Below are 25,350 nucleotides of genomic sequence, written 5' to 3'. Positions count from 1 at the left end.
CCTCAGTGTGAAGTCAGAGCGCTCACGCCATCCCCCCACAGTGCACACTGGAGGGGACTTTGCCGCCAGAGGGCAAGAGAGCCCTTTGCCAGCAGGAAGGGAGGCGGAGGACAGCCGCCCCTGCTCCCTGGGCCTGAGGGAGGGGCTGGGAGGTGCTGTGACCGGCAGACACAAGGCCAGGCCAGGCCAGGCCAGGCCAGGCCGCGTCCTACTCCTGCCCAGGCCCCCTCCAGCTCCCCGCAAGGATGAGCCCCAGAAGCTGGCCCTGAGAGGGAGCAGAAGGAAGCCCTTGGCTGGGGTCAGCAGGTGTGGTGTGTGCGTCCTGGGGTCTCACCTGTTAAAGCCCCCGTCTCAGGTCTCGGGAGGGTCAGTGCTGGACACCCCGGGTCCCAGCCTTGAGGTGGTGGAGACACGGAGGCCAGGAGTCTCTGAGGAGGGACGTAGAGAGTCTCCTGAAAGCTGGGAGTCCAGGCAAGGCCTTGCCAGAACCGGCAAGGAATAGGGAGAAGGGGCCGCCTGGCCCCCACTCTGGTCGGTGGGGTGGGGTGGGGTGGGGTGGAACGGGAGCAGGGAGTGGGGCTGCCGGAGGTCACCAGTACCCCTCTGTGGCCACAGCAAATTTGCAGTAAAGTAGCGAAAAGCTGTGAACCCCTCACGTGAAGATGTGGGAGGCAGACACGGGCTGGGGAGACAGCAGAGGGGGGTGCAGGTGTGGACTGGGGCCAAGAGCCACCCTGAGGAGTGGTTCTCCTGGGGAGCCACAGACGCCTCAGGGCACACAGCTCTCACAAGCCCTGCTTGTCCTTGCGAGAGGTGAGTTATCAGGATCCCCGTGCTGGAAGCTTCTGAGCCAGTGCAGAACCCCACCTCCTTGCTCTGGACAATTTCCTGGCAACCAGGGAGTCAGAAGCAGGAGATTTCTGGTTAGGCCATGAGCCACAGGGATTTTTTTCACAGGAGCTTCTGGGGGCCGCCTGCCAGGACTGCCCTCAAGGGACACCAAGTGACCAAGAAGTGAGGGCGTGCTGACTCCTGTGGTCAGCACATGGGCCCAGTTTCCCCTCGTGACCTGCCCACAGCGGGGTCCACCGCCTCAGGTGGTGGCTCACCAGGACCTGTGGAAGGGCCAGTCCAGGGGGGTCCCAGGGGATGCGGGCCACCTGGCCCTGAGGCAAGGCCACAGCCTTTCCCCTGGGGGTGCACGGGGCACCTGATCTGGTCCTGCTGCCCGGGACACAGCCCCGCGGCCTCCCGTGGGGGCAGCCACCAGTCACCCTCACGACTCAGGTCACGTGGGGTGGGGAAGGCCCAGGGTGGGGGCCGCCCACGGGGGTGCTGCCTGGAGGCTTTCCCGGGGCTGGGGTCCCCTGGCTGGCCTGTGCATGGGATGTAAGGGCCTCTCCCTTCTCAGGGGAATGAAGGGAAGCTTGGCTGAGAGTAAAAGTCAGCGCCTATGCAGCCAGCAGGGTCCTGAAACGGAGGGCGCTGTGAGGAGTCTAGGCTACCGCGGGAAAACAAACTCGGGCCTCCCCAAGGCAGGTGACCCAGAAAATCCTTCAAACATACTCTGGGTCCCTAGTTTTTGTCTCCAAATACTTCAGCTCCTTGTCTGTGCCGTCAGGGGTGGGTTTTCTGCTGGGGGTGAACCTGGCAAACAGCCTCTGTCCTGGTGGGAGCTCTCCTCTGCAAGCTGGGGTCCCCGGAGGCAGGCCCCCCCAGAGGCAGGGTCCCCCGGAGGCAGGGCCCCCCCCAGAGGCAGGGTCCCCCGGAGGCAGGGCCCCCCTAGAGACACAGTCCCCCGGAGGCAAGCCCCCCACAGACACAGGTCCCCCGGAGGCAGGGCCCCCCCCAGAGACAGGGTCCCCCGGAGGCTGGGGCCCCCCCCAGAGGCAGGGTCCCCCAGAGTCAGGGCCCCCCCAGAGACAAGGTCCCCCAGAGGCAGGGCCCCCCCAGAGGCAGAGTCCCCCGGAGGCAGGGCCCCCCCCAGAGACAGGGTCCCCGGAGGCTGGCCCCCCCCAGAGGCAGGGCCCCCCGGAGGCAGGCACCCCCCAGAGATAGGGTACTCTGGAGGCAGGGCCCCCCCAGAGGCAGGGCTCCCCTAGAGGCAGGGCGCCCCCCAGAGACAGGGTCCCCCGGAGGCAGTCCCCCCCCCAGAGATAGGGTCCTCCGGAGGCAGGGCCCCCCCAGAGACAAGGTTCCCCAGAGGCAGGGCCTCCCTAGAGACACAGTCCCCCGGAGGCAGGCCCCCCCAGAGATAGGGTCCTCCGGAGGCAAGGCCCCCCCAGAGGCAGGGCCCACCCCGGAGACAGGGTTCCCCAGAGGCAGCCCCCCCCCAGAGATAGGGTCCTCCAGAGGCAGGGCCCCCGCAGAGACAAGGTACCCCGGAGGTAGGGCCCCCCTAAGAGACACAGTCCCCCGGAGGCAGGTCCCCCCCCCAAAGACAGGGTTCCCCGGAGGCAGGGCCCCCCAGAGACAGGTCCCCCGGACGCAGTCCCCCCCCAGAGATAGGGTCCTCCGGAGGCAGGGCCCCCCCAGAGGCAGGGCTCCCCCAGAGTCAGGGCGCCCCCCAGAGACAGGGTCCCCCGGAGGCAGCCCCCCCCCCAGAGATAGGGTCCTCCGGAGGCAGGGCCCCCCCAGAGACAAGGTCCCCCGGAGGCAGGGCCCCCCTAGAGACACAGTCCCCCGGAGGCAGGCCCCCCCAGAGATAGGGTCCGCCGGAGGCAGGGCCCCCCAGAGGCAGGGCCCCCCCAGAGGCAGGGCCCAACCCGGAGACAGGGTCCCCCGGAGGCAGCCCCCCCCAGAGGCAGGGTCCCCCGGAGGCAGGGCCCCCCTAGAGACACAGTCCCCCGGAGGCAAGCCCCCCACAGACACAGGTCCCCCGGAGGCAGGGCCCCCCCCAGAGACAGGGTCCCCCGGAGGCAGGCACTGTGGGAAGGTGCGTGAGTGTGAGCAGGGGCGGCAGGGCCACGGGTTGGGGGCCAGGACTGTGGGAATTGTCCACAGCCTTTCTGGAATCAAAACACTGGCAAATGTCAAAAAGTGCGTAATTTGTTTTACTGAAACAGGCTGCTTATTTATGTTTGGAAGGCCGGCTTCAAGGACCCGTCTGGGCCCTCCTTAGATGATAATGTCAACAGAAACACAAACAGATGGGGGGTGGGGTGGTCTGGGGGCTCCTCGGAATGAAGTGCAGACAGGAATTCGTGCTGGTCGCAGGCAGAGAATCTCCACGTGACCCCTACTCTCTGGACCTGGCCACTGGGGTGAATGTTCCCAGCTGAGTTCCAGAACCTGCAGAGAGCAGATCGGATCCAGCCCAAGAGAACCGGAAGGGGGTGGGCTGTCCTTTATCCCATGTTCCCTCAGCCTGATGGGCGGTAGCTGGGGTGCAACCCCCCACCCCCACGCCGACCCCCAGGGTGGCCGCGGATTCAGGCAAGGCCCCGCCGCTGTGGCCGCGGCTTCTCTCGCTCCCTCCCTCACCCCAGATGGTGTGGCTGATGCTGTCCCTCTGTGTCACGGTGAGTACCCCATACCCTCCGGCGTGTCCCCTCCTGCGGGCTTCCCTTCTTAGCCAGGTGGTGTCTCCACTCCCCAGCCTCTCCTGTGCCCCTTCGGAGGGTCCAGGCTCCCCTCAAGTTTCCCACTTCTCAACAAAGTGGTCACAAACACACAACCCAGGTGGGAGCCACCCTCCCATCTCTCCGGCTCCGCGGAGGGCAGAGGGCACACAGGCTGGTGGACGTGACATCTTCTTTTCAGAAGCACAGGCAGAGGCACGTGATCATTTCCTGCGAAAGGTGTCCTGTCTTTACTGACATGAAATGCTACTGTCGGCGTTTCTTCAATTCCCACAAATATTTGGTTCTGTCTCTGCTCTTTGGGTCCTGACCCGCGGACCTGCCCGTGACACGGTCCACTCCCTAGGATGGCTTTATCGCCAGTTCCTTTCCTGTGTCCTTTTAAACACGCCTCTCAGCTAATCTTGTACATTTTCTCTGTCATATAAAGTTTAGCGGCAGCTGCAAGAAACCAGTCCCGTCAGGAATCTTGGGACCGCACTGAGTGTATGGGCACATTTGGGAAAATCGACATTGATGTGCCGCGGAGTCCTGCTCAGGAATGGGTCTTGTGACTTATTGGGATCTCAGTGAACTTGTCTAGTTTTCTTTTATGTCAGATTTGCTCCTTCTCGGTTTATTCCTGGGTTTTATTGCTGTCGCAAACGGCACCCTTTTCCCCATAAAATGTTATAATTATATAGTGTTGTTTTAACAAATACTATATACTGACCTTAAAATTGGCCGCGTTTAATTCTAACGGCTTGCCGTTGATTCGCCAGTTTGGATTTTTCTAGTCAAACAGTCCTATAATTATGCAGATGATTGTAGTTTTATCTCTGCCTTTCTAGTACTTGTACATCATATATATTTTCTTGTTTTATGACGTCTATTGGGAGTCCAAGATAAAATCAGGCACCTTTGTCTTGTTTCTGACTGCACGGATGGTTCCAGCCCAGGGGTCTGCAAACGAGTGCCAGGGGGTCAGATCCGGCCCACGTTGCCTCTTTTCCTAAATAAAGTTCCACTGGCATGCAGCCACTCCTGCCCGTTTACGTACACAGGGTCACGGCTGCTTTCGTGCTTTTGTGCCACGACGGTGGTGTTGAGTGGTTGGGACGGAGGCCAGCTGGCTTGGGAGTCCTAAAAGGCTTGCCATCTGACGGTTTGCCCAGGTCTGCTGGGCCCCCACTCTAGTATCCATGAGTGTTAGCCGGCTGTCCTACTATTCTTTGCTTCCTAAAGGTCTCGTGGTTGTACAGGCTCGAAATCCAGTAGTGGATACTCAGTTTTGCCACGTGTTTTTTGGGGAGCTGCCCTGTCTTTGGAGATGACCAAAGATTTGCCTCTTTCTGATCTCTTAATAAAATGCACTGTACTGTCATGTTGTACGTGTTGTCTGTACTGTTGACTCACGTTGCGTTCCTGAGATGAGCCATACTTGCTCCTGACGTATTGGATTCTGCTTGTCGGTGCTTTTGTTTGGGGCAGTTGTGTCCTAATAGAAATAATATGTCCCTATCAGCGAGCGCGTGAGTGTGTTATCCCCACCACTGGTTTTTGGCTAACCGTGTGGAATGAATTGTGATGCTTCCGCCTCTGTGTGTTTGGGAGCAGGTAACTCTTGGTAACAATTCAAGTGGATCGAGTTCTTACTACGCGACAGTCACAGTTGTACCCGTTTCACGTGCGTTCGATCTTTATTTTGCAAACCAGCCGTCAGTTAGGTACTATTTTCATGTTCGTGGACGGACGAGGAACCTGAGGCACAGTGCGCCTGAGTAGCCCGCGCGAGGTCTCACCCTGCTGGTAAGACGGGAAGGTGGGATCCGAACCCAGCAGCTGGTGTCCGGAGACCTAAGCGCGGGTCTCCCACCTCTCCGCCGAGGAGATTATTCCTGAACGGTGGTGGGGACACAGTGAAGCTGCCCGTGCCCGGTGCCTGTTTAAGGATAAACCTTTGGATATTTTTTGTCTGCTCCTGCCGCCCCACCCCAGCCATTGGACTAATTAGATTTCCTCTTTCTACCCGAGTCACTTTGTACTTCGGAAATGTATTTCCTGGGAAAATCATCCATGTAATCCAGCTTTTAAAACTTACCGCTAGGAACTGGAAGGTGATAGTTTTGTAATTAAAAAAAAATCCCCCCATTCTCTTTTCCCCCTTTGTTGTGGGGGATAGTGTGTGCCCTAGGCGTGGCCCTCTGTCACCTCCTCCCGTGGAGGCTGGGCGGCAGGGGCAGGAGCGGGGGCTCATTGTGCAGTGCAGGCCGCGGAGCCCCAAGCGGAGCCCGCAGAGGCATGCACCCCCTCCCCCCACCCCCCGCAGAACCTGGAAGGAAAATTGCTGTAATTACGGAGTTATTTGTGTCCTCCACCTTTATCCCCATGGCCTTTATTCCAGGGATTAGCTCGTAACTTGGTTTTCGCGCATCCAGTTGAGAATGTGTCTGATGACACAGAAGAAAGATCATCAGCACAAAGTCACTGAACACTTCAAAATGATGACACGAATGCATTTTCAAGAATAACCCATCTCAAATTCTGTGGCGGGGCGCCTGGGGCGTTCGGTGGGTTGAGCGTCAGACTCTTGACTTGGGCTCTGGTCCCGATCTCAAGGTTGTGGGATCCAGCCCCACGTGGGGCTCTGCTCTGAAGGTGCAAAGTCTGCTTGGAGTTCCCCCTCCCTCCCTCCCTCCCTCTCTGCCCCTTCCCCATTTGCTCGTGTGCACACGCACTCGCACGCAATCCCTTTCTGTAAAATAAAAGTATAATTTAAAAAGTTGTGTGGAAAGTCCCCTTCTCTGAGTTTGGTTAATTGATGGGAACGTGCTTATCGCGAGAGGCACGTAATAAAGTTACACGCCCAACACCAGCTCAAACTCTGGGAACATCTAGTTCGGGGGTGATACTAACACGCTGGAAAGCCCTGATCCGAACAAGGTTTCCCCAGAGGTGAGGCGGCCCTGGAGTGTGCGGGAGGTGGCCCTGCAGCGTGCGACCCTGGAGCGTGTGCGTGCGCATGGGGCCCCGGGCACAGTGCCGGAGGCAGTCGCAGTTCGCAGGCCTCTGCCTCCCGCTGGAGCCGCTGGGCGGTGGGCGCCACGTCCTGGCCCTTCTCAGTGGGAACCTTCAACACCACAGCCATGTCTGTGCAGGTATTTCCAAAGGGGCTTAGAGTCAGAGCCCCAAATAGCACCTGAGGATGTGGGGTGCTGGGGTGATTCCACAATCAAAATGGAGCTCGTGTCAAGCATAGAATATTAAAGCACAGCAAGTGAAGCCAACGCCTGGGGAGGCTCCCCGAGTCCCAGCTGGGCTGGTGAGCGCGCGGGGAGGCCCTTCTGAGCCTCTTCAGACCCTCGGAAGGTGGGCACCCGCCGCCACGTGTTGGGGGGCCCTTTGGCTGCAACCACAGGACTACTTCTGGATTTAAGAGGCAAACAGCCAGTGGGGAGGGAGCCAATGAAATCTGGGGTCGCCCCCGATGCTCCCTTAGCCTCAGTATCTCTGTCTGTCTGTCTGTCTCTCTCTCTCTCAAGTCCTGATCCCACCAGGCTGCTGAGCAAGGTGCACATTTTCTGAATATAAGAAGCTTCTGGAGGTCAAGGTCTGGACCCCAGACTCCTCAGAGGTCTGGATCCAGGCTTTATACTAACACCCGTGCTGCCCGCTGACCTTCCTGGGACCCCGCGGCCCCTCAGAATGACGACAGTCTGGACCTGGGCGAGAGTTCCCACAGCCGGCCGGTCCATCCGAATCCCCTGGAGCCGTCTGAGAGTCCTCCCGTGAAGGCTGCAGCGATGTCCACGTCTGATGGGACGGTGCCCAGCAAACCACAACTTCCTATCTTTGTCTCACGGAACTGGGAACGCCTGGGGCATGAGAACATCAGAAGAGCTCCTTTGAGAGCTGACAGCCACCCTCCCGCGGCGAGGGGATGGTCGGCGCCCTGGGAACCTTCTCTCTCCTGGAATCCATCCCCAACCCCAGCGTCTAACCTGCCCCTGTTCTCCCGGGCCGGGCCCATCAGCGCCTCCCTTTCTGTCAGGCCCAGACTCCTCTCCGCCTTGCTCATCCGCCCGGGGAGCCTCTGGCCCCGAATGCCCCCCACCCCATCCTGCAGCTGATGCCCCTGGAGAATCTGCGGACCACCAGATGGGACCCCCGCCCCACCCCGGACACCCCGGCACCCCCTCCTGGCTCCCGTTCCTTCGGCCACTAGCTCCCTCACTGCTGACCCCTCTCTGCTAGTTGACCACCCCCCACCCCCCCAGCTCTTCTGCCTTGAGCCTGGCAAACAGAACCAGAAGGTGCTTCGCGCCTGCCCTCCACAGCCCGGCCCCGGTCCCCTGTTGCCCCCCTCCGCTCTCCAGCTGTGCTCCAGCCCTACGTCACCCACCCTGGACGGTCAGCGGCCATGTTCTAAATCTCCTGGGAGTTCACCCCCCCCCCCCAACCGCTTAGTTTCCGCCATTTTATTTGGTTTGGGAGAGGGCTTCCCCCCTCACGCGGGGCTCTCGCCCTGTGGCCACGCCAGTGTTGCCCAGTGCAACCGCTCCTGCCCCCTCACGGCGACCTTGTGGGGGGATGTCATGGGGACCCACACGGGGTCCCAGCCCCCTGCCTCAGCCCCGCCCGCAGGCTCACTGCCTCGTCTTCCCCGGACTCCCACGCCCAGCCTCCCGGACCGCAGCATCTTTGACTTCGGGGCAAACGCTGACCCAACCGCGTGGCTTTCCCTGGGTCCTGGGAGGCTCGGCTCCGACCAGGCCCGACAGCCGGGGGCAAGGTTTGGCCCTCGTCCCCACGGAGGCCCACGCTGCCTCTCACAAGTGTGCAGGCCTCAGTCTCCCCTTCTCCGGGACCCGCTGGCTCTCGGTGGCCTTCAGTGCTGTCCAGGCCCGGCACTGACGTTCTGAGTCACGGAGTCAGCCGGGCGCCCCGGGGGGCCAGGGTTCTCCCTCGGCCCGGGGGTGCCAGGCTTCTCTCAGTGGCCCCCACGGCGGCGACCCTGCGTGGCTGGGCGGCTCGGACCCGCCAAGGAAGGCACGATCCTGCCTGTACCTGTGCTGGGCGACGGGGAGGGGATCAGCGGGACTCTGGCGGGGGGAGAGGGGGTTTGGGATTTCTCGCAGCCATCAAAATATTTCCTTGGGGACGCTGGAGTCCTGAAATGCAGCCTCACAACAGCCCTGCAAATGGCAGGACAGACTGAGAACGTGTTTCTAGGCGCTTTTATCTCCAAATATGCGGCGGAGCGGCTGTCCTCCCACTCACAGGAAGTGGCTCAGCCGTGGCCAGGAAACGTTCTCCCCCAGCCGTACTTGGGGCCATGATGTGACCCTGGGGACCGTCCCCAAATGTGGGCCTCACCCTGGAGCATGGACAGGCCCCTCTGGCCGGTCCCGAGGGAAACAGCTATCACCCTGATCAGAGGTGGACGGGCGGAGCAGGGCCTGCCTGGCCAGGGCCAGATGGGGTCTGGAGGCAGGTCTAGAGGCAGGTGGGGAATCCATCACCGTCTCGGAGTCTGCAGGCTGGATGGCTTTTCCTGACATTCCCGTAATCCCGTAGCAACCCCCCGAACCAGCTCAAGTCCCTGGGACTGGCCAGCAGACGCGGGGGAGGCCAGCTGCCGTCCACAGAGCGCTCGGGGCAGCTCCAGGCGGGCCCAGGGGACAGGCACGCCCAGAGCCCCGCGTCCCGGGGGGCCCTGCCTCTGCCCATCCCTGTGATGTGGGGCGATGTCGCCCAACCTCTCGGGGCCCCTGAGTGGGAAGAGGTGGAGGTGGCCCCTCGCGGTGTTCTTGGGAAGCAGGCACACAGTAACAGGTGCATCCCTGACAGAGGCTAGCATTTAGGGACACACAGAGGTCCCGCCTTGGCATCCGGCCCGCGGAGCCCGAATCACGACTGCCTCCTTCCCCACCGTTTCCGGCACCCGTGAGCTCCTGCAAAGGTCCCCCGATTGTCTGGCGCTAGGAAGGCTGGCGAGTGCCTGTCCAAAGCAACGTGTCACCCCGGAGCCACCGGACTGGCAGAGTCAGCCCCGTGCAGGGACAGGCCTGCCCGGCCCACGCCACGCTTGCTTATTAGGAAGGTTTAAGCAGGGCACCGCGGCCACAACTAGCCCCTTGCCGTGAGGGTGTTAGGTGCATCCTCCTACCCCAGGCGTTCCCTCTAGAAGGTGTCATCGGCCAAGTTGTGTTCCCAAGGCCCACAGGTTGAAACCCTGGCCCCCAGCAGCTCACAATGTGGCCGTATTTGGAGGAACGGTCTTCAAAGAGGAGGTCAAGATAAAAAAAGATCGCTGGCGTGAGCCCTGACCCAGTCCGACGGGAGACCACGACACAGACCCGCACGGAGGGACGACTCGGGGAGGAGACGGAGGACCCTGCCAGCACCATCACGTCGGACATCCAGCCCTCAGGGCGCAGGGTACGAATGTCGGTGTCGGAGCCACTGGGTCTGTGGTATTTGTTACGGCCGCCCTCGCTGACTGATGCAGATGTCATACGTGTTTTGGTTCGCTGTTGACCTTAACCTTCAGCCACCGCCCATTCGGCCAAAACGGGCGCGAGCTGTGCATCCGGGTCAAGGCGGCCTCTGGCGTCACAGGCCAGGCCTCCGGCAGAGGTCTCCTGGGCAGGCGTCCTGGGCTCTCACCTCGGTTTCCCCCCGAAGCAGTAATAACTTCCTGGTCTGGGGGGTTTACACGTTTTTACCCACTGGATCCTCTGAGCCTCATCCTGCACACTGTGGATGGGAAACCGAGGCAGGCAGAGACGTCCTCTCCTCCAGGTCACACGTCTGTGCGAGTGGCAAAGCCAGCCCGGTAATCTGCCCTACGTAGTGAAAGGTGCTAGGAGCCTTCGTTGAAATAAGGCCTGAATGGCGCCTGGGGGGGCTCAGCCAGTTAAGCACCCGACTTTGGCTCGGGTCACGGTCTCGTCGTTCGGGAGTTTGAGCCCCGTGTCAGGTTCTCTGCTGTCAGTGCGGAACCCACTTCGGATCTGCTCTCTGCCCTCTCTGCTCCTCCCCTGACTGTGCCGTCTCTCTCTCTCTCTCAAAAATACTAAATAAATATTAAAAAAAAAAAATCCTGAACAAATAAACTGGGCAAAATTATCACCTGTGAAATCGGTCACTGGGTGCGGCGTGAATGTCCCGGCGGCCTTTCCTGCAGGGAAGGGCTTGTGAGACGTGGTCCCAGCTCCCCGTCCGCCAGGCCCCCCAGCAGGGCCCCCCACGCCTGCCCGGCCCGGGGCCCCACGGTCCACCCTCGGTGGCTGTGCTTCCGATGCCTGACGCCACTGTGTCCCTTTTGGTCTCAGAACCTTCCCTTCCGGCCAGAGAAGCTTCCTCCGCCTCGACAAGGCGGCCGGGGACGTGGCTTTCTAGCAGGAAGCTGCTGTCGAGCCCCCCAAAGATGGTGTGTCGAGAGCCTTAAGAGACCCCCAGCCCCGGGGCCATCTTTGTCGTCAGGCGCACCTGGTTCCCAGCACCCAGCCCCCGGGCCGGTCCTCGCGACCTCCTCCTCCAGACCCCACATGTCGGGCCTGTGAACTCTCACAGCACAGATCTGAGGACACCTGTACGTCCGGCACTTTTAAAGCAGTTGACGGGATCGGGGCGCCCCTCCTGGGCTGACGGCTCTGTGGACGCGCACCTGTTCTAGTCACTGCCGCGTCCCCTGCGGCGGCGGCAGGGGCCGGCCGATGTGGGCAATGGCAGCGTGCGTCTGTGGAAGGCAGGGGGCCCTTGCTGCAGGGCTCAGCTGGCCTGAAATGGCTTTCCTCGCCCTCCCAGACACGTCGGTCCCCCAGTGTCCCCGCGCACTGCTCAAACCTGGAGCCCTTTCTGCGCGCATCTCCAGGGACCGTGCGTCCAGAACCGTGACGGGTGCAGCACCGTCCCTGCCTTCAGCTGACGGCTGGCCTGCCCCGTTTTCGTGGGTGCTGGTGGAAGACACGGGAGGGCTGGGTCAGAGGCCAAGAACGGTTTATTAGGCACGCCTAGGACAGCCACCAGGGAATCCTTGTTCCGGTGCCGTTCCCTGAGCCCGATCCCACAGGTGACGTGATGAAGGACAGTGACACGGGCGTGTGCAGCGGGCGGCTGTGTCACAAGAGAGAAGCCGGGATCGGGGGGCCTGACTCTTGTGGAGGGGTGCCCTGGAAAGGGCATCGGTGTCACTCACAGGTCATGCAGAGCCCCAGAGGCCCGTGGCCCCGAGCAGCCGTCTGCCACATGGCGGTGTAGACGGTGGAACGGCTTGGTGTCAGCCCAGCACAGGGTCTCGCAGGGCCGTGTCGGCTGCCTCGATGAACGACGGCCTCTCCCACTCCTGGCCCGCGGTGCCTCCGACCCGGCCGTCCCCACGGGCATGCCGTGTGGGAAATCCCCTTCCCCCATCGCCCCAAGCCCGACCAGGGCAGCAGTGCCCTCTGTGCTTGGCCTCACCTACAGAATCGTCCACGCTGAGCTCCAGGCCTCTCCGGCCACGCACCCTCCGTGCCTCCCGGGGTCTCGGGCTTCTGCTTTTCCACGGCGCCCCGGCCTGACTGCCCTGTACCCCAGTGAGGACGGGAAACACACGGCTTAGAAAACAGCATAGACGTGGTCAGATTCACGCATCTTTAAAAATCATGTGTGTGAGTCCACGTGTGTGTGCCGCACACGCATTCAAGAACTTGCACTTTTCTGGGTCTTGCCCAATCAGCAGCTCACAGCAGGCTGGAGGCGGGGGGGCCCCCCGAGCCACGGGACAGGTGTACCATTTCAGTCACGTGTCAGGCACGTGGATGGGACTCATGGACGTAGTGTTCCAGTCATGCGTCAGGCACACGGACCGTGGGCGTAGCTAAAATCCATCTTTGTTTTTATGTTTCACTGCTCTTTGAGCGTTGTTCCAAAGGGACCGTTTTTCTCACGCTCCGGTTTGAAAACTGGAGCTGGGATCTAGGACTTTCTAGTCATTGTTAGTCCCGCAATTAATGCAAGATGTTTATTTCATGTCATCGGTCCCCGGGGAGTGCACATCCCATGTAGGGGACAAAGCTGCACGTGCTGAGGTGTAGACAGTCTCCTTGGCTCCCGCTGTACAAACTCCTTTGATTCCTCGGGGGAGACTCAGACCAGGTCCTCGGGTCAGCGGCCGAGGGGTCACGTGTCAGACAGCACCGTCCCAACGAGAGCCTGATTCGTAGGCTCGGCTTGGGAGGTGGCTGTCCCCCAGGGCCGGGGCATGCATCGCAGCCCCCGGTCTTCTCCAGGGAGCCCGCCGACCCGGCACTCGCACCCAGCCACGCCTTTCACGAGGGGCAGAGGCACGGGGTGGGGGTCCAGCCGCCTGTTCCTGGCCTCTGCAGGGAGGACTCCTCTAAGGAGACCGTGCAGTTGCCTCTGGGCAGCTGCTGACTGTGCTGGGGCCACAGCACAAGTGTCCAACCCAACACCCTGTTGCAGTTACTGCTGTGATCTCAAAAAATTTCACAGTTCTGACTCCACGTGGAATTAATTTGACAACTGGCAGAGACAGGAGTCCTTTGTAAAATATGTTTGCGAATGATTAGCTGGTGTCTCCAGTCTGGAGCCGTGGTTACGGGTTGGGGTCTCCTCCACGAGCGAACAGCCTGAGGTCCGGGGAGAGACGCGGGGTCCCACACTGACCGCCAACCTGGGACCAGGGCAGGGCTGGGTGCGAGCTACAGTTAGGCGTTGTTCCTGCCCTCCCAGAACTGCCCGAGGGGCGGCCAGGAGGGGCCAGGCAGTGGGGCAGGACGTGTAGACTCAGGAGCAAGGCCGCTGTGGGCCACGTGTGGCTGTGAACCCTGCACTGGGGCTCGGCCAGTTGGACCCAGCCTCCGGGAGTTGGGTCCTAGGCGGGAGGCCCGGGGACAGCGGGACACTGACCATCGGGCTCTGCCGGGCATGGTGGCCGTGGTGTGGGTGGTGGGCAGGTGGACCTGGGCCCTGCCGCAGGGGACGTACAGATAAGCACGCGGGGCTCCGCCTCCCCGGTGGGAGTCCACACGGCCTCCTGCCCCCCACGCCAAAGCCGTAGATCAGGGCTCTGGGAGGCCGGTGGGAATGTGGGTTTTTAAGAAGTGCCTTGAGGAGAGTCTGACTACCAAGGAACTGAGGCTCAGTTGCCGGGCGGGTTAGGGGCTCCTCCTGGGTCTCCGAGGCTACCCCAATCCAGCCCATGAGCCTTTGGGTCCAGCAGGGGCCTAGCCGTGGTGTCCCTTCCACCGTCTGGGCCACCTCGAGTATGTCCTGTGGACAGTGACACAGGAAACCTGCTTGGCCTCTGGGGAGTGGTCCTAGGAGCCAGAACCTGGCCGTGCAGATGGGCAGGGGGGTCTCCGGCTGCAGGGCACGATGTCAGAGCCCTGGACGACCAGTGCCGGAGCCTGGGTGCTGGAGCGGGGCCCCCACGTGGGAGTTCAGGGTGGGCTTGGTCAGTGGCAGGGAGCAGGTGAGGGTCACGGTCGGGGCAGACTCGGTCGGCTCCCCGCTGGTGCAAGGGCAGCGCGGCAGGTGCTGGCTCCGAGGTCCCCAGCTCCGTGCTCCCGTGCGGGGGCAACAGCTCCTCCCTCGTCCCCATGTCTGCGGAGGCCCCGACCCGGGTCCTGGCCCCCGCCTCCCTGAGGGCCTGCGGCTCTGCTGTCTGTGAAGACGGGCGGCGGGTGTGAGCAGGTCCAGACAGCAGCGGCTGGAGGGTGAGCACTGGAAACCAGCCACAAGAGGGGCGGCCTTTTAAAGTGATTTTCACGACAACTTCAAACATCGTCACAAAGTTGCAAGAAGAGGGTGAGGAATGCCCGTATATTCCGGCCTGGAGACCTCTTCAAGTTTGCCAGTCGTCCCAAGAATGTCCTTCACAGCAAGATGGCACCGACGCCCAGTTACCACAGCTCCGTGGCCCCTCGGTCTCTCCCTGACTCCGGGACCACGGCATGTTCAAGACGGACGTGTCCCCAGCCCGGGCCGCCCGGTGTTTCCTTGAAGACGCCCGATTGTTCCCAGGACGCTGGCTCCTCTGGGTGCGCCCTATGTCCGTTCCTGGGGGAGCTCCCTGACCGTCTGATGAGTGTGGGGTCTGCAGGGGGCTCCCCTGGAAAGCCGGCCCCTCTGTGTGATTCACAGATTCATCCCTCTCTTACGGCCCGCTGGCCTCTTCTGATGTTCTTACTGTTTGATTAATTATTACGATCGTGGCTGTCAAATAGCGACTTTCTTTTTTTTTTTTTCAATTTTTTTAATGTCTTTATTTCCATGAGAGAGAGAGAGAGAGAGAGAGAGACTGAGCCCAAACAGAGGGGCAAAGAGAGAGGGAGACAGAGTCCCAAGGAGGCTCCAGGCTCTGAGCCTACAGCAGACAGCCCGATGCAGGGCTCGAACTCGTGAACCACGAGATCATGACCTGAGCCGAAGTCAGACGCTTCACCGGCTGAGCCACCCAGGCGCCCCAAATAGTGATTTTCTAATTCCATCACTTATTGACTGGAATTCTACTCTGAGGAATTTATTAATTATTTATTAATTAAGTTTTCTTAATGACATGCATTTATTTTTATTTATTAATTACATTTATTTATGTCAATAGAGACTCACAGCGCCCCATTTCATGCAATGGACTGTCGTCTGCTATTGTCCTCATTGATTCGACTCTGACGCTCCAATCTGCTCAGTGGGAGCCCCCTCAGGCCCGTTTCTGTGTGTTTTCCACAGGCACCTGCTGTTAAGGCACTTCCTTGCCTGCCCCCCCCCACCCCCAGCCTCCCAGGCTTCTCTCCACAGCCCCCAGCACCTCACCACCCCCTGTACCTTCAGTCTCCCCACCCCGATGCCTGGTTGTCCTGTCTGCCGGCCCCCTCCCCCCAGGCCATCTTCCTGCCCCAGCTGGAGGCCCCGCCATCCACTGGACCCCTCCCTGCCACGGGGGAAGAAGGGGGCCTGCCTCTCTCTGACAACAAGGGGAGCCTGGGGACCCGAGGTGGGGGGGGGCGCTCACTCGACACCAAGCCCTGGGCCCTGCTGGTCCCTCGGTCAGGTCTCAGGCTGGGCGACAGGGGCGGCTGGAGGCTGGGGCTCCAGCCCGCCCTTGGGGTCCCACATAGGGGGAGGCAGGCCGAGCACCATGAGGCTATCGAGGGGCTCCCACGGATCCCAGACTGCTCTGCAGGCCCTCACGCTGCTTTTCCACCTCAGGCCCTGGGACTCGCCCCCACCCCCGAGATTAAAATGATCCACCTGTGACTGTCCCGGCAGCTCTGAGCAGCTACCGGAAATCACCACACGGATGAACGTCTTGGCCTGGAAATGTCCCACCAGGAGAGAGGGGCCCTTGCCACAGCCAGTGTCCCCTGCTCCCTTGCAGGTCTGGGGACACGGCTTGGGTGACCGGGGGCCCCAGATGCTGATGTGACAAGTCAGGGAACTCTTGTGGCTGGGGCCGGCCGGGCAGCCAGACAGCCGGGCCCTTCAGCTTCTCTGTGCCGCCACAGCTGCTCAAGTGCACAAAGGGGCCTTGTTCTCAGCCGTCACGTGCTCCCAGGCCCCACTCCAGACCTCCTTCGGGACATGATTAGGTGTGGGAACTATTTCCCCTGGGGCTGCATTTGACATTTGCCATTCATCCCCGAGGCGGCGTCTGGACCGCAGGGGCCCTCCCTGGCCTCCCCCAGCCCTGGCTGCCCGTAGACGTCCAGGAGACGCCGCTGCTGACCTGAGCACAGGCCGTGGCTCGGTCCTGCCATCGTCACCCTACGATTCAGGTCTGTGGCAGGAGCAGACCGAGATGGAGCTGGGTGACAAGTACAACCACACGCACGCACACACACGCGCCGAGAACAGGTGCACGCACGTGTATGTGACACCACACGTGCGCACACATCAAGAACACATGCCTGCACATGTACAGGACTGCACACACGTGCACGCACACGCACACGCAAACACACCAAGAGCATAGGCGTGCACACACACAGACACACCACGGCACACACGTGCACAAACACCGGCACAAATATACACACAAATGGACCGTTCCGTACAGAGGGGTGAGGGGCGCACGCACACATCTGCACACACGCACGCACGGCTCAGTCAGCCCCAGTGAGCTGCGATCTTGGCGAAATCAGGAGGCTTGTGTCACCCTCGTCCCTTCTCGACGCTGATTCCCTCTCAGCCCTGCTCTGTGCCAGGGGCTCAAGGGGCCGAGGTGGGTCCCCGCTCTCAGGAGTGGGATCCGAGATGCTGTCGGGCCGACAGGAAGGAATGTTCTGCAGCCGCTGGGGTGGGGCAGGAGACGCAGGAGCTCCATGGGCTGCCAGCCTCCCCTCGGTGTGGATTCCGACACCGTCCCGGGTGACCACAGGGCCCGGAGCACATTGTTGGAGCTGTCCACCAAAACCACAATTACGCAGCCAGCCGAGAGCCTGGCGCTGCGTGTTTACAGCGCTCCCGGGTAACGGAAAAAGGCTGTTGTAAACATTGCAGGAGAGTTGCAAAATTGAGCTCTTCAGCATCCAAAGTGTGGGATGGGGGGCATTCCGTGGTGTGCGAGGGCCCCGGGGCCGGAGCCCCGGGAGGGTAGCATCGCTTCAGGGGCATGGCCCTCAGGACCGGGGGAGTCCTTGCCGCCACCCGCAGACAATACTTGCCGGCCACCGCTACCCAGCGTAGCGAGTTACGGGAGACTAGGGTGGTGGGCAGGGATGGGCCACGGATCCGGTCGTGCTTGCCTCCTGATGCCCTTGAGCGATGGCCCCCCAGCAGCCCCCCCCCACTATCCGAGCCTCCTCCCCGCCCTCTGTTGGAGGCTTATCGCCTGCTGGCAACAGGGCGTTTAGGGGAGAGCTTGCTTGTCCTCGGCCTGTGGGGTGCCAAGAAATTCCCATCCAAGTTCAGCCCCTAGAACCTGTGATTGAGACCTTTTAAGGGAAAAGTATCTTTGTGGATCTGGATGAGCTTGACGAGGGGATCGTCCTGGGGCCCCTGGCGCGTCCTAAGCACCATCGCAAGCGTCCTCATAAGAGGGAAGCGTGGGGGAAACACCGGGGGAGAAGGCCCCGTGGCCGCAAAGACGAGATTGGAGAGGCGCGGCCACAGGCCTGGGAATCAGGGCAGGCAGAGGCGGCCTCCCTGGAGCCTCTTGGCCTCCAGGCCCTGGGGGAGTTGCTCCCTCTGTTTAAGCCACGGTGTAGGGTCCTTTCCTGCAGCGGCCACTGGCCCCCAACAGCATCTCACCTCAGAGCCCAAGGGACACATTTTGATCAAATTCCTCTAAAACCTAGGGTGACCAGACAAGCGGATATTCAGGCTTTGAGGGGAAAGGTCACCTGACTGTTCAGCAAGGAAATTAATCACTGATAACCAGACCTGATTTCTGAAGTTTCGCCAAATACCTGGTTTTCCTGGACTTTTTAGTCCTCTCTGCACCGACCAGGAAATTAAAACAGAGCAACGGTTTGTGAGCAGCCTGGCAGCCGGTGTTTGCTCTGGTTAGACCAGCGCCGAGAGACCCCCGGGTCGGGGCCCCAGTCCAGGCACCGAGATTGACCCTGTGACACCCACCTGGCTTCGTGGACAGGCCTTCTGCACCTGGGGGGCCAGGCCAGGGACCCCAGCTCGCTGAAATCCACTCGGGGTGGGTATCTGAGTCCCTGCCCAGCCCAGCATCACGTCCCTCACCTGCTTGTCCTCAAACAAGGGAGAAAATGGGCCCCAAAAGGGACAGCGACCTGGCCGAGGTCGAACAGCTGCTCCAGAGAACCGGCCGCCTCTCATCCATGGGCTGCCCCGCCCTCCGAGGGCTCAGGACTGACTCCCAGACACTTCCGGAAAGGCCCAGGCCTGCAGTGACGCCAGCCCGGGGCAGGGACTGGAGGGGGCTGTCCCCAGCTGGATGTGGGGCTGTGCTCCCAAGCCAAGCCAAGTGCTGGGCAATGGAGCTGCTCCAGGGACACGCACGCACACACCTGCACAAAAACACGTGGGAACACGCACATGTACACACGCTGACACAAAAATCACATACGCGCATAGACACGTGTGTGTGGGTGCATGCAGACTCCTGTGCGTACCTGTACACGCGCCTGCAGACACAAACACACACTCGGCACGTGCACAGGGGTGGAGGTGGGTGCGAAGGATGCTCCAGGCTGAGCAAGAAGAAGACAGGTGTGCCAGGGGACGGCAGGCGGGGTGGGGGCCGGGGCAGGTTAGGTCACATCAGGAGGCCCCGTGGGCGATCGGCCAGACCCCCGGCTTCCTGGGTGCCACCAGCTGAAGCGAGGCTGGCTGGGTGCCCTGGAGGAGAAAGACCGGATCCCGCGTGGGGTGAGCACCCCCGAGCCCTGGAGGCCCCCCTCGCAGCAGCCCACTCACTCCCGATTCATGGCCAGGCACCCCTGCCTGTCCCAGGGCCGGCAGAAGGACAGAAGACTAAACAGTTCTGTCCACTTCTCATTTCCCGAAAAATCCTTTCTGCCAAAATAAATAGATGTCTATCAGCTGCTCGGTGGGCTGGAGGAGCGCCGGTCTGCGGCAGAGACGGAGGTGAAGATGCAGACCGTGGGCGGGACGGGGCGGCTCAGCAGCACTGGCTCCTGTGAGCCGTGCCGTTGCCTGCGTGGCCGGAGGTGGCCTCCCTGGGGTGCACGGGAACCCCAAGGGCCTTGGAGTCGCCAGAGAACTGGAGGGGCGGGGCTGGCACACCAACCCACCACGGCACCAGCTCTCGCTCCCCTCTGGACGTGCTCCGCTGGGGCTTGTAGACCCTGGCCTCAGAGCCCCGACCGTCTCAGAGGCCCTGCCCCCCACCGCCCCGCACCCCAGAGGGAGCACAGGAACGGAGCATGGGCCCACCGTTCCTGACCAGTCTGCAACTCGGGGGAGTCCCCGGGGGACAGGGGTTCACAAACACACACGTAGAACCCAACACCAGCCAGCCCAGAACTCTAGCCGCATGATGTCCCCCGAGATGGTTCTGTGTAATCCCTCCCTGCCCTTCCTTTAATGGGGTGGGCGGGCCGGTAGCAGAGGACTTGGGCACAACCTGACCCTGACGCTCAGCTCTATGAAGTCAGCTCTCCCTGTGCGCACACGGATGTGACAGGCAGTCTTAACCAAATTCCCAAAGGTTTTTGATGCAACCTGATAATCAGAAATAGTAAGTAAACGGGAAGAAACAAAACAGTTCTGAAAAATCACTAAGAAAGCCAATAGGATATTAAAGGAGAACAAAGTTGGAGGACCGACACTACTGGCTTCAGGACTCACTGTAAAGCTGCAGTGATCAAGACAGTGTGGTGGTGGAGAAAGGACACACAGATCAATCCATGGGACAGAACGGAGAACCCAGAAGGAGAGCCACACAGAGACAGCCGACGGATCCCTGACAAAGGAGCAAAGACAATCAAGGGGGCAAAGAGTCTCTTCCACAAGGGGCGCTCGAAGGGGAATCTGGACGCAGACCTTACACTGTTCACAACAGTTCACTCACAAAGGATCTCAGACCCAAATGTAGAACGTAGGATCGTAGATCCAAAACTATCAAATGCCTGGAAGATGATACAGGAGAAATCCTCGGGGACCTTGGACAGGGGGACGACGTTTTAGATACAACACCAAAGGTACAACCTAACTGATAAGCTGGACTGCATCAAAATGTAAAATCTCTGTTCTGCCAAAGACACTGGTAAGAGATACGCAGACAAGCCAGAGGCTGGGAGAAATATTTGCCACACGTATATCTGATAAAAGAAGATACATCCAAAATACACAAACACTTAAAACTCAGCAACAAGAAAATGGACGACACAGCCTGTGCGATCGCTCAGTGTGCCCCGGTCCCCACAACGTGGTGTAAACCCTTCTTAGCTCCAGGGCACGAGTGGAGCTGGCCAGGGGGCCTGCGGGCGGGGCGTGCCGGCCCTGGAGCTGCCCGAGCGGCCTCTGCACCCCCGGGTGCAGCTGGAGGTACAGCGCCTGCCCCACCCGGACAGAGCAGGAGCGGCATGGACGCGCCCTTAGAAGGCCCTCAGGGAAGGTGCTGGAGCGGTCAAGGGCGGCCCTGCACCACCTGGAAACCGCCCGGATGTCCGTCCTGTGGCGCAGGAAGCCCTGGGCTCCCGTCCAAGCGCAGACCCCGAGGCCACAGGTCCGCCAGCCGAGATGCTGCAGTCCCACCCGGTGCCTGGAGGGCGCCGTGGCCGGCTGGGGGGACCACCTCCTGCTCCCGTCTGGTGCCCTCCCCCCCCAGAGCCCGCTTTTCCCCAGTGGCGCATCTGTGCCACAGGCAGGTGGGAACGGGATTGCTGGTCACTCGGGGGGAGCACGCGGTCCTTGGACACTGAGGACCTAATTTCGAGGAGGAGGGAGCAGGGTGCCATCCTGGAGGTGGAGAAGGACAGACCTCCCTGACGGTCACGGCCACAAAAGCTAACAGCTGCAGGTTTTGTCCTGTGGACTCACCCTGTTCCACTGGAGGGGATTTCTGTCGGTCCACGAGGACCCGGCTAAGCCTGGTTGCCACTTCTGCGCCCCAGATGGGACTCTTCTCTTCCAAGCAGGACCCGCAGAGGCTGGGCGTTCCCCAGGCCAGACACCCCCCTGGCCCTGGCCTCTCAGGTGCCACAGCTGTAGAGGGGCCACCAGGAGAAGGAAGGGGGCCGAGGCGCCAGAAGACTGTCATTTCAGGCTGGCCCAGGGAGGAGCCCACTGGAGAGGGCTGTCCCAGAAGGGGATCCCCGTGGCCTTCAGGGGGATCCCATCCCACTTGAGTGCCATCACTGGGCCGGTTTGGTAGGCTCAGCCTCGCCCCCAATCAGGCTGGGTACCGCTGGGCTCGGTAATGCCCCGTGGACAGTCCCCTGGGGGCCACGGTGCCTCTTGTCCCCCTGAAAACCTCTGAGGTCCTTGAACAGAGCTGCACACTTCTCAAGTTTGAGATGGCAGCAGCCGCTGTCCTCATCCCAGGGGACGTCCCGCACCCCCAGGTGTCTCCCCGGGGCCGGGGGGCCCACCTCGAGCTGGGACAGCTTTCTCGTCACCCGCAGTGGCTGCTGGGCCGGGCCGGTGGTCTGTCGTGGCTGCCCAGGGCTCTTGGGGGGGCCCCGCTCCCGCACTCAGGCTCTCAGGACGTCGGGACCTCCCGGGGTCCCCAGCATCCGCCTTTGCTTACACGGTCTTGCCCCACGCCCAGATCCCTGCCCACGGTGCCCTCCTGGTGCTCCCCCAGCCTGGCTCTGCCTGCATCCAATGGCCCCTGGGACCCCAGTCCAGGCGACTGCCCTCCTGTCGGGGGCACGTCCCTGGGGGCTGGGAGTCAGAGCTGCACCTGGGCTGCTTGGCGTTTCGGGGAGGCGCCATCCCGCCCACCGTGGTAGGGCCTCCCCTGCACCTCCTTCCGAAGCAGGATCCCGACCTTCCTCCCCGGCCGGCAGCCGGCCCACGCCTCCCGCAGAAGGGTGCGGGCGGGTGTGCAGGAGGACCAGGTGCGGGGGCAGGTGCAGGGACGTGCAGCCCCCACCGTCACCCACAGCTCACTACTGGGGGCACCGGGCTTACTCTTGGTGGGGTGTCTAACATGGGGACCCCCCACACCACACACCTGCCTGGAGAGAGTGTGTGCCCTTGGGTCTCAGCCAACTGGTGTCCACCAGTGGGAGGAGAGGGCCTGTCCTTTCACAGTGACACCCCCCTCCCCCCAGCATGCCAGGAGGAAACAGGACGGGGTCTCAGGTGGGCCTGGCTGAATGGGGAGGGAGGCTCAGCGGGGCTGAGGCCTGGTCGGCCCGAGGGGTTTCAAAGGAGGGTGGTGAGGCTGGGGCTGTGAGACCGGGCATCAGGCCCCCTCCCACCCCCACCCTTGCTCCCACCTCAGGCCTCAGCCCTGTCCCCCCTCACCCATCACCCCTGCCTCCTCAGGCCTCACCCCTGTCCCTCTTCAGGCCTCACTCCTGTCTGCCCTCATCCATCACCCCTGCCCCCTCGGGCCTCAGCCCTGTCCCCCCTCAGGCCTCACCCCTGTCTGCCCTCATCCATCACCCCTGCCTCCTTACGCCTCACCCCTGTCCCCCCTTCACCCTCTGCCCCTCCCCCTCAGACCTCAGCCCTGTCCCCCTGCACCCATCGCTCCTGCCCCTCAGGCCTCAGTCCTGTCTCCTCTCACCCATCACCCCTGCCTCCTCAGGCCTCACCCCTGTCCCCCCTCAGGTTTCACCCCTGTTTGCCTTCACCCATCACCCCTGCTCCCTCGGGCCTCACCCTTGCCCCCTTGGGCCTCAGCCCTGTCCCCCCTCAGGCCTCACCTCTGTCTGCCCTCATCCATTACCCCTGCCTCCTTACGCCTCAGCCCTGTCCCCCCTCACCCATCACCCCTGCCCCTCAGGCCTCAGCCCTGTCTCCCCTCACCCATCACCCCTGCCTCCTCAGGCCTCACCCCTGTCCCTCCTCAGGCCTCACCCCTGTCCCTCCTCAGGCCTCACCCCTGTCTGCCCTCACCCATCACCCCTGCCCCCTCGGACCTTAGCCGTGTCCACCCTCAGGCCTCACCTCTGCCTCCTCAGGCCTCACCCCTGTCCCCCCTCAGCCTTCTCTCCTGTGTCTGTTTGGCACTATGCACGCTCCAGGACCCTTTCAGTGTCTGTGTGCACCCCTGACGGTTCTCCTGGGCCAGTTTTCCTGACAGTTTTCCAGGATGGTGGGTCCCTCCTGGCCTAGAGGCTCGTCGCTGCCCCCTGTCCTGCATGGCCATCTGGACAGGGGGTGACCAGGCATCCCGCAGACCCTGGATGACAGGGCTCTTGATGAGTGGTGTCTGAGTCAGGCCGAGGTCGGAGGGCACCAGACGCCTGACCTTCCGAGGGCACAGGGACACCTCACAGAGGAGCACGCCATTCGGGTCACGCGCAGAGAGATATGTTATTGCTGTGTGTCAATACCATCGTCTTATAACCCTTTGTGTTTCATTTTCCACAATTAAGACGTCATTCTGAACAAACAGGCTTTGCCAGACGGCCAGAGGCTGTGGCACCGAAAGGCCTAAGAGGCCGTGGTCTGGCCGGGCGTGGGCAGTGACCCGCGGACAGAACCAGTGCCTCCCCTCCCCCGCCCTCCCACCGGGGCCTGGTCGGCTGGGAGGAAGGAAGCCGGTCTGAGTGCGGGCCTGGCCAACTCCGAGCTGGGCGTTCTCCTCGGGGCCCTGGTGCCGGCCCGTCCGAAGGCCGGTCAGGCAGGCTATTCTGGGAGCTGGTGCAGAGGCCCCAGGAGCTCCTTATAAGGCTCCTTCGGCAGCGTGCTGCAGTCTGAACCCGAGGTCTGCCCCGCCACCCCGGCCTACAGCCCGACCTGAGTGCACAGAGCCCCCACTGCCTTTCCCCGACTGCTTCCTGGGGTCCAATTTCCTCCTGTCTCCAATGATGCTCTCCTGAGATTTCAATGAATCTAACCAACATCTCGGCCTTGGGGGGACTTGGGAGAGAATTGGGGAGCAGAGCTGGCTTTCCACTTCCTTATATGATGAAGTTCTTGGTCCTGGCTGAGTCACCGGCGTTTGGGGACTCGGCCATGGGAGCCAGTGATTCTGGCTTATTTTTAGACACTCTTACCGGAACACCTGGGTTGGGCCCAAAAATACATGTATTTTAGTAGTTCAAAAATATAACTTTACAGCTAGTCATCCAATGGGGAGACAATGCCCAGCAAGATGTTTCCGGAGGCTGACGGGCCTGTGCTTCCTCCTCGCCCAGCCGTGCGGCCACCGGGAGGACCTGGCTCTGTCCAGCTGTGTCCCCAGGCAGACGCACACCTGCCCCGTGCCACCCTTCCTTCAAAGGGAATCGGGAGAACGACTAGGTGCTAGAAACGTGGGGCCGGGACCAGACCGCAGCCGTCTTTCCCCCCAGAAGGCCAAGGCCAGGCACCTGGCGGGCGTTCTGGCAGCACTGAGTGCCGAATGCGCACCAACGAAACAATGAAAGAATGCACCAGTGAGTGAGCAGCTGTGCAAACGGCCCGGCCCGACTCACCGGTGCATGGAGCCAGCGGGGCCCTGCCAGGACCGGGGGGCCCTGGGCCGGGGGGCAGGCCGGCTGCGCAGGGCCTGGGACTCGGGGTGAGGACGGCAGGAGAGGGCTGGCATGCTGGCCTCACCAGGACTGCAGGAGGCAGGCATCACCGGGTCCCCGGGACACAGCAGGTGACAAGGAGCGTGGCCCTTCCCCCACCACTGTGAGGCCCTCTGCCCCCGGGCCTCGGCTGTGGTCCCTGACTCCACCGAGCTGGTTAGGACTGGTTAGGACTGGTTAGGACGCAGCCCCTGCAACAGCACTTGCCCCGGCTCTCTCGGCTCTCGGGCCCTGCTCAGCCGGGTGGGGGGCTGCAGTCTGCAGGCCGGCCATCCCCCCAGTATGGGCGGTGGGGACCCGGCTCTGCTGTGGCACCCGCCTCTGCTCCACGAGGCCCATGCGGACCCCTCGTCCTAGAGCACGTGTCCCCTGTGACACATGACATGCGTTACCTGCTTCCCGGGGGGGGGGGGGGGGGGGCGGGATCCACGGCCAAACGAGTGCCATGTGCGTTTCGGCAGGTACTAAAGCAGGAGGAAGTGCCTCGTGGCTCATCTGTGACGCGACTGTAAACACTGGCCTCACCGGGACGGACTGCCGCTGTCAGGCACGGAGAGCTGATGGCTCAGGGCCGGGTTTGGAGGTTCCTGGGTGCCCACCCCATCCTTGCAGTGCCCTGACTTGCTCTCCGGGCCTCCCTCCAACTC

The 25,350-nt window shown here is 61.9% G+C and overlaps 1 long non-coding RNA gene across 2 annotated transcripts; it reads left to right on the top strand.

Moving 5' to 3' along the window:
* Positions 1 to 3,174: 3,174 nt before the first annotated feature.
* Positions 3,175 to 6,251, top strand: LOC109258117 (uncharacterized). Of its 2 annotated transcripts, none has more exons than XR_002076193.2 (3): positions 3,175 to 3,521; positions 5,277 to 5,369; positions 5,965 to 6,251. It is a non-coding gene; the product is annotated as an uncharacterized LOC109258117 (long non-coding RNA). The 2 variants fall into 2 exon arrangements; XR_002076194.2 differs by having other exon boundaries at positions 5,178 to 5,369.
* The last annotated feature ends 19,099 nt before the right edge of the window (positions 6,252 to 25,350 follow it).

The sequence above is a fragment of the Panthera pardus genome, unplaced genomic scaffold, assembly GCF_024362965.1.
Source record: "Panthera pardus isolate Hobbes unplaced genomic scaffold, ASM2436296v1 HiC_scaffold_16, whole genome shotgun sequence".
Taxonomy (NCBI): domain Eukaryota; kingdom Metazoa; phylum Chordata; class Mammalia; order Carnivora; family Felidae; genus Panthera; species Panthera pardus.
The sequence above is the reverse complement of the archived record's forward strand: the minus strand, read 5'-3'. Positions and strand labels throughout refer to the sequence as shown.